The sequence below is a fragment of the Pristis pectinata genome, chromosome 6 (assembly GCF_009764475.1).
Source record: "Pristis pectinata isolate sPriPec2 chromosome 6, sPriPec2.1.pri, whole genome shotgun sequence".
NCBI classification, from domain to species: domain Eukaryota; kingdom Metazoa; phylum Chordata; class Chondrichthyes; order Rhinopristiformes; family Pristidae; genus Pristis; species Pristis pectinata.
The window spans coordinates 13,147,887-13,165,503 of NC_067410.1; the positions used below are offsets into that span (position 1 = coordinate 13,147,887).

A 17,617-nucleotide genomic window follows, 5' to 3' on the forward strand; every position below is an offset into this window, starting at 1 on the left:
ATTAGAAAGATAAGAATATATTTCTTAGATTTAAAAGGGAAACAATCGAAACATCTCAGTGGAATAAAATCAACATAACAATCTGATAAGCACCTTTACAAAACTATGTTCATGTACATTTTTTGAAGTTAAAAAACCCTTAGACTTATTTGGAAATATAGAGGAAGAAATTTAAAATCTACATCACTGGAAGCTATTATTGCTGCATTTCTGGATGACACAAACATGTAATTAGAAACTGGGCAATGCAGGCACCAATGGGAACTTCTAACACCAATGTAGATGGCTGCATATGCAAAGCATATTAAAACCTGTACCAATTTCAAGAATGAAACTGACTTGCGAAAATGTGCAACTGCAAAGGCTTTACACTTGAAACAAAGAGCATATAAAGTTTCTTCATAGGAATAAAAAAAATGAGCAAACAAACGACTGAAGGGGAAAATCAAAATGGAGTGGCACAAAATTGGTGAACTTCTGGCAATGCGAAGAACATTTAGTTTGGGACAATCGCCCAGGAAAATACAATCATATAAAATGCACTCTGATTAGTTCAAAGCATCATTATGCATACCCATTGAATTTTAATTCAAAAAGGGAAGAACTATGGGACATTTGGATTTGCTTCATAATCTCAGAGCTCTTCATTTGGAAGCTATCACTTGGAGTGGAAGATTGGGACATAAAATGATGCTAAAACTTCAGTGCAGTTCAGAGAAAGCGATGCATTGTCAGATGTGCCAACTGTCAGATGAAATGCCATCTACCTGTTGAGGCAGATGTAAAATATCCCTTGGAATTCCTCCAGAAAAAAATGCAGAAAGTCCTTCCCAACAATCCTCGCTCAATCATATCACCAAAAAAAATTGTAGTTTTGCAGCTCCATGCAAATTGTTGGATGGTTTCTATTACAACAGATTAGACTTTACAAGGTAATTCAGTAGATAACAACTGAATTAGCCTGCGGTCATAAATGTTTACATTGTGTTTTTCATATTTTAATATGCCACAGCCCTATAAAAATAGCACACCACACAGTCCTACCATGCGATTTTTAAATTTTTTAATTAAATGTTTTTTTAAATTAAATTTTATTTACAGCGTGGTAACAGGCCCTTCCGGACCAACGAGTCCGCGCCGCCCATTTTTTAAACCCAAATTAACCTACCCGTACGTCTTTGGAATGTGGGAGGAAACCGGAGCTCCTGGAGGAAACCCACTCAGACACGGGAGAACGTACAAACTCCTTACAGACAGCGATGGGAATCGAACCCCGATCGCTGGCGCTGTTATAGCGTCACGCTAACCGCTACGCTACTGTGCCGCTACAGTTAAACTGTCCAAAGTTTACTCAGATCATCTTCACTCATGTCAAAAGACTGTTTTCTCCAGTTGTATGATACCTCCAAGTAACTCCCACATTTTCTGTTTGTATTTGAGTTCATCTATAATTTCTGTTATACTGCAATCTCCTTTATCAATTTGATTGCATGGAATACAAAAACAGTAGGCTCTATACATATGCCTATCATTCAAAATTAAAATAATCAGACATGTTTTATATTGTGCAATTTTAACCAATTAACATTAAATACAAAAAACAAGGTGGAAAATGCATAATCATTGAGCATCCAGGTTGAATAACAAATTTATGCGGAGATCGATTTAGCTCCCTTGTTCTTCTGGTTCAGTGACCAATCCTGGGAATTAATGTATAAATAGAAATATTTTATAATAAGTGACAGAAACAGATAAGGGACAAAAAGGGACATTCTTTTTATTGCAAGCCCTTGGACACATAAAAAGAAAGTTGGGGGGGGGGGTGGTAGAAAGGTGTAAAAATTGGTTGTACTAACTCTAATCTAGATTTCCAACCATGTGAAAAAATTATTTGCATTAATTATTTGCAGTTATTATAATAGCCACTTATTAACAATGCCAATTAAAAGCTAATGAATGGCACTTAACATAAATTGCTGATGTTTTCCATTGGGTGCAATGAATTCTTTCTGGGACCATTTCTCTCAACAAGATTTGCAATTATATATTATAGCTGGGTAAATATGCTAGAGAGTACTATTACTGTTATTCATGAAGGCCTTTGTTGCTTCTGTATACAGAAAACTGAGCAGAAGGGAAGACTACCTCTAAAAATGTCCTTCGCTAGGTCAAAAATATGCTACATCTCCCTAACAGATAAGCTGTACATTTAAATTTATGACTGCCCAGAGATGTGGTTACTGGTTTGCTCTCAGCCTAGGCAACCTCCCCTGGGCCATCATACTCATGGCAGCTCTCAGATTCCATGTGACTGGTAGCTTTCTGTGTTTACAAGAGAACATTTTCAAGTCCACAGAGCCTCAAAGCAATTGATTAATATACTGCTCAGCCACAGACCAACTTTGCCTTGGAGCAACACTTACAATTTTAAAAGAATTAGCTGCAAAAGAACCAGTGTGCATCCCAAGGATTTAATGTAAAACTAATTGCATCAATGTGTCTGGTCAGGCATTGTCCAGCCCTGCAAGAACAAAGGCAAAGACTATTCCCTCCTTGCAATGATACAAGATCATCAGTTCAAAATGATATCCGTCAAGTGTATTTTCCCAGGTTAGCCACCATTACTGCAACCTACACAAATCCACCATCACAGCTCTCTCAAGGGATAGATCAAAAGCTGGATGATGGATGCTATGAGGCATGCACATCTCATGATCTTTCTGTACATACCCATTGTACAATTGAGCTGTGCCTTGATGAAGCCCAGGACCAGGTTTGAGGATTGATCCAGTAAGTTTTGGCATGTTCAAATTATCCTTCAATTGCATGGATGACTCGACAGATGTCACCAAATAGGCAAGGATTTTACTTTTTATTTATTCATTTGTGAGTCATGGGCATCGCCGGCTTGACTAAAATGTAATGGTCATCCTAACTTTTTGAGACGGTGGTGGTGAACCACTGCAGTTGTTCTGGAGAAAATATTCTCTCTGGAGTTCATGGGTCACGTGTTCCAAGATTTAGACATAACAATGATGGCAACAAAATTGACTTGGGAGAGGAAGCTGCAGGTGATGGTGTTCTCATGGATCTCCAGCCCAATCCTTCTTGATGGTAAAGTGCACAGATTTGGAAGACATTTGCAGAGTACCCTGGACTAGTACCAGCAAAATGAACTGAGTTTTGATAGGGTGAGTGAATATATAGTGTGATAGATAAGGTACCAATCTAGCAAGCTGCTTTGTGCTAACTGGTGTTGCATTTTTGACTTTTATTGAAGATACACTTATTGAAATAAGTGGAGAGTATTCCATTACCCTCCTGACTTGTACCTCTTACATGATGGTTGGATTTGAACCATTTGCCATAGCTTCTAACCTTAACATACAGATGGTCCAGTTTAGTTTCCAGTCAATGCTGACTATCAGGGGGATGCGGTGATTGTAATGCCAATGAATATCCAGAACAGTTAGAGTCATAGAGTACTACAGCACAGAAACAGGCCCTTTGGCCCATCTAGTCCATGCAGACCTTATCTTTTGCCTAGTCCCATCTACCTGCACCCGGACCATATCCCTCCAAACCCCTCCCATCCATGTACCTATCCAAACCTCTCTTAAATGTTACAATTGAACCTGCATCTACCACTTCCGCTGGCAGCTCATTCCACACTCGCACCAGCCTCTGAGTGAAGAAGTTTCCCCTCAGATTCCCCTTGTATATTTCACCTTTCACCCTGAACCTATGTTCTCCAGTTCCAGTCTCACTCAACCTTAGGGAAAAAAGCCTGCATGCATTCACCCTATCTATACCCCTCATAATTTTGTATACATCTATAAGATCTCCCCTCATTCTCCTGCGCTCCCTGGAATAAAGCCCTAACCTACTCAACCTTTCCTTATAACTTAGGTCCTCAAGTCCCGGCAACAGCCTTGTAAATTTTCTCTGCACTCTTTCAAGCTGATTGATATCTTTCCTGTAGGTAGGTGGCCAGAACTGTATACAATACTCAAAATCTGGCCTCATCAACGTCTTATATAGCTTCAACATCCCAAATCCTGTACTCAATGCCCTGATTTATGAAGGCCAAAGTGCCAAAAGCTCTCTTTACAACCCGATCTACCTGCGATGCCACTTTCAAGGAACGATGAATCTGTATTCCCAGGCCCCTTTGTTCTACCACACACCTCAGTGCCCTACCATTCACTGTGTAAGTCGTACCCTGGTTTGTCTTCCCAAAGTGCAACACCTCACACTTGTCTGCATTAAATTCCATCAGCCATTTTTCAGCCCATTTTCCTAGCTGGTCAAGATCACGCTGCAAGCTTTGATAGCCTTCCTCGCTGTCCACTGTACCCCCAATCTTGGTGTCATCTGAAAATTTGCTGATCCAGTTTACCACATTATCATCTAAGTCATTAATATAGATGATGAACAACAACGGACCCAACACTGATCCAACACAGCACACCACTAATCACAGGCCTCCAGTCAGAGAGACAACTACTACCACTCTCTGGCTTCTCCCAGTAAGCCAATGTTGAATCCAATTGGCTACTTCATCCTGAATTCCAAGCAACTTAAACTTCTGAACCAGCTTCCCATGCGGAACTTTGCCACAGGGCTTGCTAAAGTCCACGAAGACAATGTCCGCTGCCTTTCCCTCATCGACCTTCTTGGTAACCTCCTCGATAAACCCTATAAGATTGGCTAGACAAGACCTACCACGCACAAAGCCATGTTGACTATCCCTAATCAGGCTCTATCTATCCAAATACTTATATATCCTATCCCTTAGAATGGCTTCCAATAACTTACCCACAGCTGACGTCAGGCTCACCACCCCATAATTTCCTGGCTTATTCTTAGAGCCTTTTTGAACAGTGGAACAACATTAGCTATCCTCCAGTCCTCCAGCACCTCACCTGTGCTAAGGACGTTTTAAATATCTCTGCCAGGGCCCCTGCAATTCTTGCACTAGCCTCCCACAAGGTCCGCAGGACACCTTGTCTGGCCCTGGGGATTTATCCAACTTCATTCACCTCAATACAGCAATCACCTCCTCTTCCATAACCTGGATACGCTCCATGGCCTCACTACTATTTTGCCTCAGTTCTATAGTCTGTGTGTCTGTCTCCAGAGTAAATACAAATGCAAAAAATTCATTTAAGATCTCCCCCATCTCTTTCATTTCCATGCATGGATGACCATGCTGATCTGCAAGAGGACCAATTTTGTCTCTTGCTACCCTTCTGCTCTTAATATGCTAGAGAAACTCTTGGGATTCTCTTTTACCCCGTCTGCCAGAGCAAACTCATGTCCTCCTGATTTCTCTCTTAAGTGTTCTCTTGCATTTCTTATACTCCTCAAGCACCTCATTTGATCCTAACTGCCCATACCTGATATGCGCCTCCTTCTTTCTCTTTACTAGGGCCTCAATATCCCTTGATAACCAAGGTTCCCTAAACCTGTTAGCCTTACCTTTTATTCCAACAGAAATATACAGATTCTGTACACTTTTGAAAGCCTCCCACTTACCAAGCATCTCTTTGCCGGAAAACAGCCTATCCCAACCCATGCCTGCCAGATCCCTTCTGATGCCATCAAAATTGGCCTTCCTCCAATTTAGAATCTCAACCCGAGGACCAGCCCCTATCCTTCTCCATAATCATCTTGAAACTAATGGAAGTATGATCACTAGATCCAAAATGTTCTCCTACACACACTTCTGAAACCTGCCCTGTCTCGTTCCCTAACAGGAAATCCAGTATCATGCTCTCTCTAGTTGGGACCTCTACATATTGATTGAGGAAACTTTCTTGAGCACATTTTACAAACTCTATCCCATCCAATCCCTTTACAATATGGGAGTCCCAGTCTATATGTGGAAAGTTGAAATCACCTACTATTACAACCTTATTTTTCTAGCAACTGTCTGCTATCTCTCTACAAATTTGTTCCTCTAAATTTCGCTGACTACTGGGAGGTTGATAATAATAGTCCCATTAACGTGGTGATCCATTTCTTATTCCTCAGTTCCAACCATATTGCCTCAGTAGTCAAGTCCTCCAGTATGTCCTCTCTGAGCACTGCTGTGACATTTTCCCTGAGTAATGCCACCCCTCCCCCTTTAATAACTCCCCCTCTAATACCTCCCCCTCTATCATGTCTAAAACATTGGAACCCCAGAACATTGAGCTGCCAGTCCTGCCCCTCCTGCAACCAAGTCTCACTAATGGCTACATCATAATTCCACGTGCCGATCCAAGCTCTAAGTTCATCTGCCTTACCTACAATACTCCTTGCAATGAAATAGATGCATCTCAGAACATTAGTCCCACCATGCTCATCAACCAGTTGACTTCTGTCTCTGCTTGTAGTGTTAACATCTACTTTCCCCACAGGCACTGCCCTTGCTGCACTGCCACTCTGGTTCCCACCCACCGCCCCACCGAATTCCTCCCCCCCCGAGCAGCACTAGCAAACCTTCCTGCAAAGGTATTGGTCCGACTCCAGTTCAGGTGCAAACCCGTTTGTACAGGTCCCACCTGCCCTGGAAGAGAGCCCAATAATCCAAAAATCTGAAGCCCACCCTGCTGCACCACCTCCTTAGCCATGTGTTGAACCGGACTATCTTCCTATTTCTTGCCTCACTAGCACGTGGCATGGGTAGCAATCCTGAGATCACCACCCTGGAAGTCCTGTCTTTTAACTTAGCACCTATACAACCAAAGCTACCTTCCGAGCCACCCCTTGTCCTCACTTTGGGAAATCAGACCACCAGGCTGTGCTCCTTCTCCCTGCATACAAACAGAAACTGAAACGGGAGGATCCGGTACGGAGAGTCGTGCAGTGCTGGTCTGAGGAAGCAGATGAGCTCCTACGTGACTGCTTTGAGACAGTGGACTGGTCCATGTTCAAAGACTCAGCTGCCAGCCTTGATGAGTATGCCACCACCATCACAGACTTTATCAGCAAGTGTGTGAAGGACTGTGTACCAAAGAAGACAATAAGGGTTTTCCCAAACAGGAAATCATGGATGAACCAGGAGATCCACTCCCTACTGAAGGAGAGGACTGATGCACACAAATTTGGTGATCATGATCTGTACAAGAAATCGAGGTATGACCTTCGGAAAGCTATCAGGGATGCCAAGAGGCAATACCAACTCAAAATAGAGTCCCTGACCAGCCGCCAGTTATGACAGGGCTTACATGCCATAACAGGCTACAAGACGGAGTCGGGCTGCATAGCTAACAACAGCGCATCCCTTCCTGATGAACTTAATGCATTCTATGTGCATTTTGAACAAAAGGGAAGTGGATTGTCATCATCCACCCTGACAGCCACCAACGCAGCTGAACATGCGATCACAGTGGAGGATGTAAGATCAGTCTTCCGGAGAGTGAACATGAGGAAAGCACCTGGCCCAGATGGTGTACCGGGCCGTGTGCTCAGATCTTGTGCTGATCAACTGGCAGAAGTATTTGCGGACATATTCAACCTCTCCCTGCTTCAATCTCAGGTTCCCTCCTGTTTTAAGAAAACCACTATCATCCTGGTACCAAAGAAAAGCAAGGTAACATGCCTCAATGACTACCGACCAGTGGCTCTGACATCCACCATCATGAAGTGCTTTGAGAGGTTGGTTATGGCACGCATCAACACCAGCCTACCAGACAACCTGGACCCACTGCAATTCGCCTATTGGCGAAACAGGTCTACAGTGGATGCCATCTCCCTGGCCCTACACTCAGCTCTGGAGCATCTGGACAGTAAAGACACATATGTTAGACTATTGTTTATTGACTACAGCTCTGCCTTCAATACAATTGTTCCAAGCAAGCTTGTCACCAAACTCCGAGACCTAGGACTCAACACCTCCCTCTGTAACTAGATTCTTGACTTTCTAACAAACAGACCGCAATCAGTGAGGATAGGCAGCAATACCTCCAGCACGATTATTCTCAACACTGGTGCCCCACAAGGCTGCGTCCTCAGTCCTGTACTCCCTATACACTCATGACTGTGTGGCCAGATTCTGCTCTAACTCCATCTACAAGTTTGCAGATGATACCACCGTTGTAGGCCGTATCTCAAACAGCAATGAGTCGGAGTACAGGAAGGAGATAGAGAGCTTAGTGGAATGGTGTTATGACAACAACCTTTCCCTCAATGTCAACAAAACTAAAGAGCTGGTCATTGACTTCAGGAAAGGGGGCGGTGTACATGCACCTGTCTACATCAATGGTGCTGAGGTCGAGAGGGTTGAGAGCTTCAAGTTCCTGGGAATGAACATCACCAACAGCCTGTCCTGGACAAATCACGTAGATGCCACTGCCAAGAAAGCTCACCAGCGCCTCTACTTCCTCAGGAGGCTAAAGAAATTTGGTTTGTCCCCTTTGACTCTCACCAACTTTTACCGATGCACCACAGAAAGCATCCTATCTGGATGTGTCACGGCTTGGTATGGCAACTGCTCTGCCCAGGACTGCAAGAAGCTGCAGAGAGTTGTGGACACAGCCCAGCACATCACGGACACCAGCCTCCCCTCCTTAGACTCTGTCTTTACCTCTCGTTGTCTTGGTGTAGCAGCCAGCATAATCAAAGACCCCACCCACCCGGGACATTCTCTCTTCTCTCCTCTTCCATCGGGAAGAAGATACAGGAGCCTGAGGACACGTACCACCAGACTTAGGGACAGCTTCTACCCCACCGTGATAAGGCTATTGAACGGTTCCCTTATACAATGAGATGGACTATGACCTCACGATCTATCTTGTTGTGACCTTGCACCTTATTGCACTGCACTTTCTCTGTAGCTGTGACACTACTCTGTACTGTTATTGTTTTTACCTGTACTACATCAATGCACTCTGTACTAACTCAATGTAACTGCACTGTGTAATGAATTGACCTGTACGATCGGTTTGTAAGACAAGCTTTTCAATCTACCTCGGTACAAGTGACAATAATAAACCAACACCAATACCAACTCCCTGAACTTGCTTTGCAGGACCTTGTCAGCCTTCCTGCCTGTGTCATTGGCACCGATGGACCACGACTTCTGCCTGTTCACCCTCCCCCTCAAGAATGCTATGGACCCATCGTGGACTGTGGACAAGTTGCTTGGACCATCTCTTTCTGACACTTGGGCCGCACAAGGGTTACTTAGATATCTCATGTAGTGAGTCAAATTAGCTAATGCCTGGTTTCTGTGAAGGTATACGTGCAGTGCAAATTTCATAGTAAATGACACCTTAACACAAAGTTATCAGTGAATGGAAGGCATCAGTGGAAAAGGAAGACAAAGATTGACCATAATATCCATGCCTTGAGAAATAAGATGGCTGAAGGTGGAGTAACAGGGCAGCAGTTAAGAAATGGCACAATGCCTTCAGCTGCAGCACTGCCAATTCTACACGTTCTGGTTATAATGGTGTCTACTCTATCTGCCTTCTTAGTTTTGTCCTGCATCTTAACAATAAATAAGAATACCTGCTAATGTCTCTTGGTGCTTAGAAAACAGTTATGGAACCAAAATGATTTAATTAGTTGTGAGATTTATTTAACTGTATTGATTATTGCTGTACAGATCATTATCTTGTTTCCTGCATCATTACTAGGATATATGTGCAGACTGTCCAATATGAAATGTAATGCGCAAAGGCTTCAGAGTGATGAAATGGAAAACGATGCCTGCAAATGAGTGGATGTGATAGACTTACTGATCACTTGATTCTTCTATTCAGAGCTTGATCTATTTTTACATGCAGTAAGTACACTCTCCCTCTCAACTTCAGGGCAACCAATCCTGAAGAACTAGCATCAGCCTCAGATGTCACTGATCCTACAACCAATGGGGCAGAGCTGCATTCCACTGAAACTTATGCTGGGCTATGATTTGCATCAGATCCAATGGTAAGTCTTGTGCACAGTTTTCTTCATTCCACAGAAGGCATCATGATGCTCAAATTCCTTTGTGATCTAAAGTTGTCATGTGAGACATAAAAACTGGGATACTGAACCAAGCCACAATGGTCATCACTTGCTGTGTATTAGACCTCAGAATGCATAAGGATCCTCAATGGTCTACTCAAAATCAGGGGTACAGTCTCTTCCAATCATCCCAATTTTGCTCTGCAGTGCTTCATACACAACCTAATAATATAGCTGCACATACATATGGTCAAATATCATTTGCTCAAACCATTTTGAAGAAAGGCCAAGCTCCTGGGATGTGACCAGATCTGATCCAAACAGCTGGATCTTCACAGATATATTATATGCTGCTTGAAAGGCTGCCAATGTCATAACAGCTCTTTCATGACCAAATGTGTTGACTTCCACAAATGAACCTCACTACATACAACAGAACATGCTCTTAAAGTCTAGTGACCCAAATGATGGAACTCCACCTGTGAAAAGAGTACATGGGATAATGGAGAAATGTTACTATAATTGTGCAGTCATGTCAATGCTTAAATATATTTCTTCATTGCCTGGATTCCGCAGTACTGATATATTATAGAACCAGTAATTAATGGGATGCCGTTGGGATCAGTGCTGGGGCCTCAATTATTTACATTCAATACTAACGATTGGATGAAGCAACTGAGCATACTAAGGCAACATTTGCTGAAGAAATGAAAGTAGGTGGGTTATCAAGTTCTGAGATCGCAAAGAGCCTCCAAGGGAATATAGATAAAGTGATTGGTAGATAGTGGCCAATATGGCAGATGGCAGCCATGTGGTATAATTTGAGAGAAAGAATGAAAAAGCAAATTATGGAGCAGGCCTACAAATGTTAAAGTACTAAAGAATCTGGGGGCCCTGGTACATGAAACACACAGGTACATGAAGCACACAAGTTATTAGGAAGGCTAATAGAACATAGGCCTTTGTTGCTGAGGATATGGAATACAAAAGTAGGGACATTTTGATACAACTTCACAGGGCACTAGTGAGACCATGCCTGGAGTGCGATACACAGTTTTGGTTTCCACATTTAAGGAAGGATGTGCTTGCATTGAAAGGTTCATTAAGGTTTATTTCTGGGATGGAGTTGACTTATGAAGAAAAGTTGGACAGATTGGGCCAACACTCATTGGAGTATAGAAGAATGAGAGGTAATCTGATTGAAAGATAAAGATTCTGATAAGGGTTGGCTGGGTGGATGCTATGAGGATGTTTCCCCAAATGGAGTTATCTAGAACTAAGAGTATAGTTTCATAATAAGGAGTTAGTTGCCCACTTCAGACCCTCTCTCAGCCTTTGGAATTCTCTAACTCAGAGAGCCAGAGTTATTGAATATATTGACAGAAATTTAAATAACAAGCGAGTTGAGGCATGTGGGGAGATAGCTGGATAATGGTGCTGAGTTCAAGATTGGATTATTGAATTGTGGAGCAGGCTTGAGGGGGCAGATTGACCTATTCCTGGCTCTTCATTTCTATGTTCTTTCAGTAAGGTACATTGAAACTAAGGCTTGAGGACATGTTTAACACGGAGAGGTAGACGTTACAAGAATGAATTAAGGAGAACATTCTACACCCAAATGCCTTTTTATATAAAGAAGTGTTTCCTCCAGATTCCTCAATTTACAAAGCTTTTTCTATCACTAGCACTTAAAGCAAATCCTGTCGAGAAAAAACAAAATGTTTAACAAATGCTGTTTGTACAGAACAAAGATACAAGACAATTATTTTAGCCTAATCAGCCTGGTTGGAAACTGATGTGAGCAGATTGGCTGTCTATTTTCATTGATGTCACCAAAATGCTTTGTGTAAAATGGGTGGCTAATCAAATTAGATTTCATCCTTTGGTATAGAGCAATTGGCATTCATACCCTGCTGTGGCAAATCATGAACGTAGCATATCTGTTGACTCACACAATATGATTGAGACTTGGTCGACATTTCACTTTCCATCTAACAAATCTGCCATCCATTTCAAGAGAGCCATCTGTGTTTGTTGGATATTTTTTTCTTTAAAAATCCAAATTTACATTACACTGCAGGGCTTCAGCTATAGCTGATTATTACATCAATTTCATTCCCAGATCTCAGATGCTGAGAGAATGCTTATTTTGCAAGCATCCTGAATGCACAACCTTATAATATGCACTTTTTTTTGCTCTTTTATTAATATAGTAGTTTTATCTTACCTTAATATTCATGGCAATTTCACATTTCTTTCAAGAGGTCTTCCACAGTCCAAGATATGAAGTGGTAGGAAGCAATGTCCCTCAGGTGCATAGATGTCTAATTTTGGAGATGTTCACATTTATTGACCTAGAAATTACTCTTCTCCATGTGGGTGGCACATCAACAATTAAAAAAAATACTGAATGTTTCACATGGCTAAACAATGAAACTGCAAAAGATTATCTGTGTAATGTTCCGGAGTTAGGTAGCTACAATATAAGCCCAATTTCCATTGTTAATATTAACACAAATGGAATGACGAATTGCCTCCAAAGGAAAACACAGAAAACGTCACAATGATTGATATTACAGTTAATCCATGCCAAAATCCAGGGCAGGTACATTCCCAAAACCAAAGCACTAAACTTGCAACTCATATTCTAATGTTTTTTTGAAGAATAAAACAATACTACAAAGAACAAGAACAGGATTATGTACAGCTGAATGATGTTAAAATAGATGGCAGTACAAACACACTCAAGTCAAATGGCCTGAAAAAGAAAGAAAAATGAAACTATTGATAATGTAGCATAAAACCATGAAAAATAAGGATCATTAAAAGCAGAAAACAATTAGAAATTGTATGATAGATTTTGGAGTCCACTTTCCTCAAAACCCAAGAAGCTAGACGCCATCCAGAATATAGCAACCTGGTTGATAAGTACCGCATCAACCATCATTCCTTTCACCACTGGAACACAGTGGTTACAGTGCATACCATTTACAAAACACACTGCAGTTATGTGTCTATCTGTATTAATAACATCTCCAAACTTGTGAGCTCTACCATGAAGAAGGATAAGGGTTTCATGCACATGGAAAGACCAGCACCTGCTGTTTTTCTTCCAAACTGCACACATATTGACTTGGAAATGTATCACAGCTTCTGAGTCTAAATCCTGGAACTCCCATTCCAACAGTACTGTGAGAGTACATTCAGCAGAGCACAGTTCAAATGCCAGAGCTTGCCAGTTGTGAATAAGAAATAATTGCAACCAAGGGCAATTAAGGACGAGCAATAAATATTGGCCTTGCCACTGATGTCCAGATCCCAAAAAATGAATAAATAGTAAGAAATCCTGTCAACATTGAGGGGACAGTGGAACTAGGGTCAGGATGTAGTCCAGACAGGAAAACTTCGTGATGTTATCTCAGTTCTCAAATGGGTATAATGGGCTGATGTGGAAGTTTATCAGCACATGCTATTCAGAAATCAAAGTAATAATTACAAAATGTAAAGTAGTTTCAAAATGATTTGGTCCCTCACTTGCCTGATCACTAAGCCACTCAGCTACAACTCCTCCTTCTCGGTCGGCATCAGTTCTCAACTCCTCTCCTCTAATTCATGCTTCTGGCATACTATTCTCTCTGGCATACTCTTATTCTGGCATACTCTTCTCTCACTCATTCACTCCCTCCTCAGTTTATGTGGCAAGGTTCCATTGGTAGAGAACACCATTTCAAATAAATGTGACTCCGCCTTTAAATATGAAGCCATTTACTATAATTACTCTTCATTGTTGTGAAATTAGTGAGGTTGAATATCTGACTATGAAGATGAATATTTGTTTTGATATTAAAGACACTGTGTAAAATCAGCTTTCTAGGTTCAAAAAAATCATCCCATTTGTGTCATGAATAAAGTTTCATGTTCCAACTTGACAGAGATGCAGATCTGCCAATGGGAATACACATTTGCTGTAAAGAGGAGTTAAGAACATTGGCAGAGAGCACAAATATAGCCATTTGTAGATAGCACATAGACTGCAGCACAAATTGACGAAGTTCAACTGTCCTGCCAAAATTCTGCTCTCTGATACTGTTATGCTATATTGTCAAGATACTCATATTGGGTAGGAGTGTTGTTATACAACTACCACAGATCTTTTACTGTAACATGTAGCTCGATAAGTAACAGCCACATGGTTTGTAGTAAACACAATTGTACAGCCAAAGAGTCATAGTGTAATACAGCATGGAAACAGGCCCTTTGACCCAACTTGTCTATGGCAACCAAGGTGCCTTTCTGTGCCTTCCCATTTGCCTGCATTTGGCCCATATTCCACGAAATCTTTCCTATCCATATACCAGTCCAAAGCTGTTTTATATGTTGCAATTGTAATTGCCTCTACCACTTCTTCTGGCAGCTTGTTCCATCTCCCCACGATCCTCTGTGTGGAAAAACTTGCCTTTCAAGTTGCCTTAAAATTTTTCCCCTCTCACTTTAAACCTATGCCCTCTGGTTTTAGACTTCCCTACCCTAGACTGTGACAATCCATTTTATCTATGCCACTCATGATTTCCTCCGGGTGGTCCGGTTTCCTCTCACATTCCAAAGACGTATGGGTTGGAAGGTTGTGAGCATGCTATGTTGGTGCTGGAAGCATGGCGACATTTGCAGGCTGCCCCCAGAATACTCTACGCAAAAGGTGCATTTCACTGTGTGTTTTGATGTATATGTGACTAATAAAGATATCTTATAAACCTCTATTAGGTCACCCCTCAGCCTCCTTTGCTCCAGGGAAAACAGTCCCAGCCTATCCAGTCACTCCTTATAACTCAAGCCATCTAATCCTGGCAACATACTTGTGAATCTTTTCTGCACCCTCTCCAGCTTAATCACATCTTTCCTATAGCGTGACGACAAGAACCGCACACAATATTCAAGGTGCAGTCTCACCAACATCATGTACATCTATGACATGACGTCCTAACTCTTGTACTCAATGCCCCATCTGATGAAAACAAGCCTTCTTCAACACCTCGTCTACCCGTGTCACCACTTTCAGGGAACTATGTACTTGTACCCCCAGTCAATGCGGATTGGAAAGTAACATCTTCTCCTTGCTGACAATCATCAGAGGCGTACCTCAAGGATGTGTGCTTAGCCCACTGCTTTACTCTCTCTACACTCATGACTGTGTGGCTAAGCACAGTTCAAACGGCATCTCATAAATTCGCTGATGACACCACTGTTGTTGGCAGAATCTCAGGTGGCGATGCAGAGGCATACAGGAGTGAGACAGATCAGCTGGTTGAGTGGTGTCACAACAACAACCTTGCACTCAGTGTCAGCAAGACCAAGGAATTGATTGTGGACTTCAGGAAGGGGAAGTCGGGAGTGTACACATCAGTCTTCATTGAGGGGTCAGCAGTGGAAAGGGTGAGCAGCTTCAAGTTACTGGGTGTCAACATCTCAGAGGATCTATCTTGGGCCCAACACATTGATGCAATCCCGAAGAAGGCATGCCAGCGGCCCTACTTCATTGGGAGTTTGAGGAGATTTGGTATGTCACCAAAGACTCTTGCAATTTTCTACAGATGTATGGTGGAGAGCATTCTGACTGGTTGCATCGCTGCCTGGTATGGAGGCTCCAATGTGCAGGATTGAAAGAGGCTGCAGGGGGTTGTAGACTCAGCCAGCTCTATCATGGGCACAACCCTCCCCGCCATCGAGGATATCTTCAAGAGGTGGCCCCTTAAGAAGACCGCATCCATTATTAAGGACCCTCACCACCCGGGACATGCCATCTTCTCGTTACTATCATCGGGGAGGAGGTACAGGAGCCTGAAGACCCACACTCTGTGTTTCAGGAACAGTTTCTTCCCCTGCGCCATCAGATTCCTGAATTGTCCATGAACTCATGAACACTTCTTCGTTATTCCTCCTTTGCTCTATTTATTTATTTTTGTAACTTATAGTAATTCTTATGTCTTCATGTCTTGCACTGTACTGCTGCCGCAAAACAACAAATTTCATGACATATGTCAGTGATAATAAATCTGATTCTGATTCAAAGCAGCGATACCTCTGCTTCCAAAAGGGGTTAGTTATTACTTAAGTGAGCAGAAAATGTTGGAAACACTCAGAAGGTCAGGCAGAATATGTGGAAAGAGGAACAGTTGATATTTTGGGTCCGCGACCCTTCATCAGAATTGGGAAAGAGAGAAGAAATAAATCAGTTTTTAGAAGCAGAGAAGGTGAGGGAAGGATGGATAGAACAAACTGACCATCTCTGATAGGGTAAAACAAAATGGGTTGTTGGGGCTGTTGGAGCAGCAGTTACAAACGCACTATGCTTCTTCTTCTGTGTAACATGCATCATTATTACATGTTGAGTATCAAATAGAATTTGACCTACTATACCGCCCAAAAATAACACCACTTACAGTTAATGATTAGTTTTATATCACTGGAGTTTAGGGATAGTGGTGTTACCGTACAAGTACACTAAATGTGAATCAATTAAGAATACAAATGCATTTGAATTTTTAAATTAAATCTATGCAAGAGAATTCACTGAAGGAGCAATGTGTCAAGAGGATGGAGAAATATTTATTTATACCACAACAGATATGTGGATCCATTAAAAAAATGAATAAAAATGAAGAGATGCTCACACCAAGAGGCAACACAAATTGATCTGGTACACTCGAAAGCATTTTCTACACTGTAACCACGTGCTTTCAGACCGCAAAGTTCTCAATTTCACTGTCCTGAGATGGAATTAACCCATTGATATCAAACACAAACAGCAGCTGTCACCCTCAACATCCTGGAGCGTTCTGTTTTGTCAAATTAACTTCCCCCCGCGTTAGGTGCTGTGCTCAATATACAACTTCATCAGGGACTTCAAGCATTAGCAAGTGATACAAACATTAGCAGGTAATAAAGAGCTCTGTCTTCTGGCTATTGCAAAAGGACATCAATGATCTGGTGATGTCATCAAAAGTTATACTGTTTTTTTTCATGGGATCATCCTCTGCAGAGCAGTAAGTTTTTAGATAAGTGATAATTGAATCACTGCTCTCAGATGGAATTGACCAAACATGGTACATTAACAATGTCCAAAATGATTCTGCCCAGAACAATTTCTCATAGACAACCACACTGATACTTAAGGAAACCTATTCTCTCCCGAGATACCCTTTTGCTCTTGATATACTTTTCTTGCAGTAGTTCCTGAAGCATGTGGAAATACAGGTTCAAACAACTGCTTTGGGTGTGGCTAAAGGTCCTTTGTTTGCTTTTACTCAATATGCTACTGAATTCTTTGTGCCTTTTCTTACCCTGGGGCTCTGAGATATCAACACAATAAAGAGTGAAGCATTTTTTTGTTACAAAATGTTCATAATGAAGCTGTCAGCTTTGAAATTGCTTCTCTATTTATTGCATTGATACCTCGGGGCCCTAAGGTTGACACATGCAACAGGCAATGGGACAATATGTTCCAACAGAGGTCATCATAGAATGGCCTGCCATGTATTAGCATGTGGCATGTATTTTCTAGCAAAGGTCAAGGTGCCCAATTTGCTGATCACATCCTCCTCAGAACTGGTGATGTGGGGGATAAAAAGGGTCCCACTGTGACAACTGGAGTGAAGAGTTACAATGAATCAACAATGCTGAA

At 41.9% G+C, this 17,617-nt stretch overlaps 1 protein-coding gene across 1 annotated transcript in view; it reads right to left on the bottom strand.

The window, feature by feature from the left end:
- celsr3 (cadherin, EGF LAG seven-pass G-type receptor 3) overlaps positions 1–17,617 on the bottom strand; it is a 195,994-nt gene that overhangs the window by 94,066 nt on the left and 84,311 nt on the right.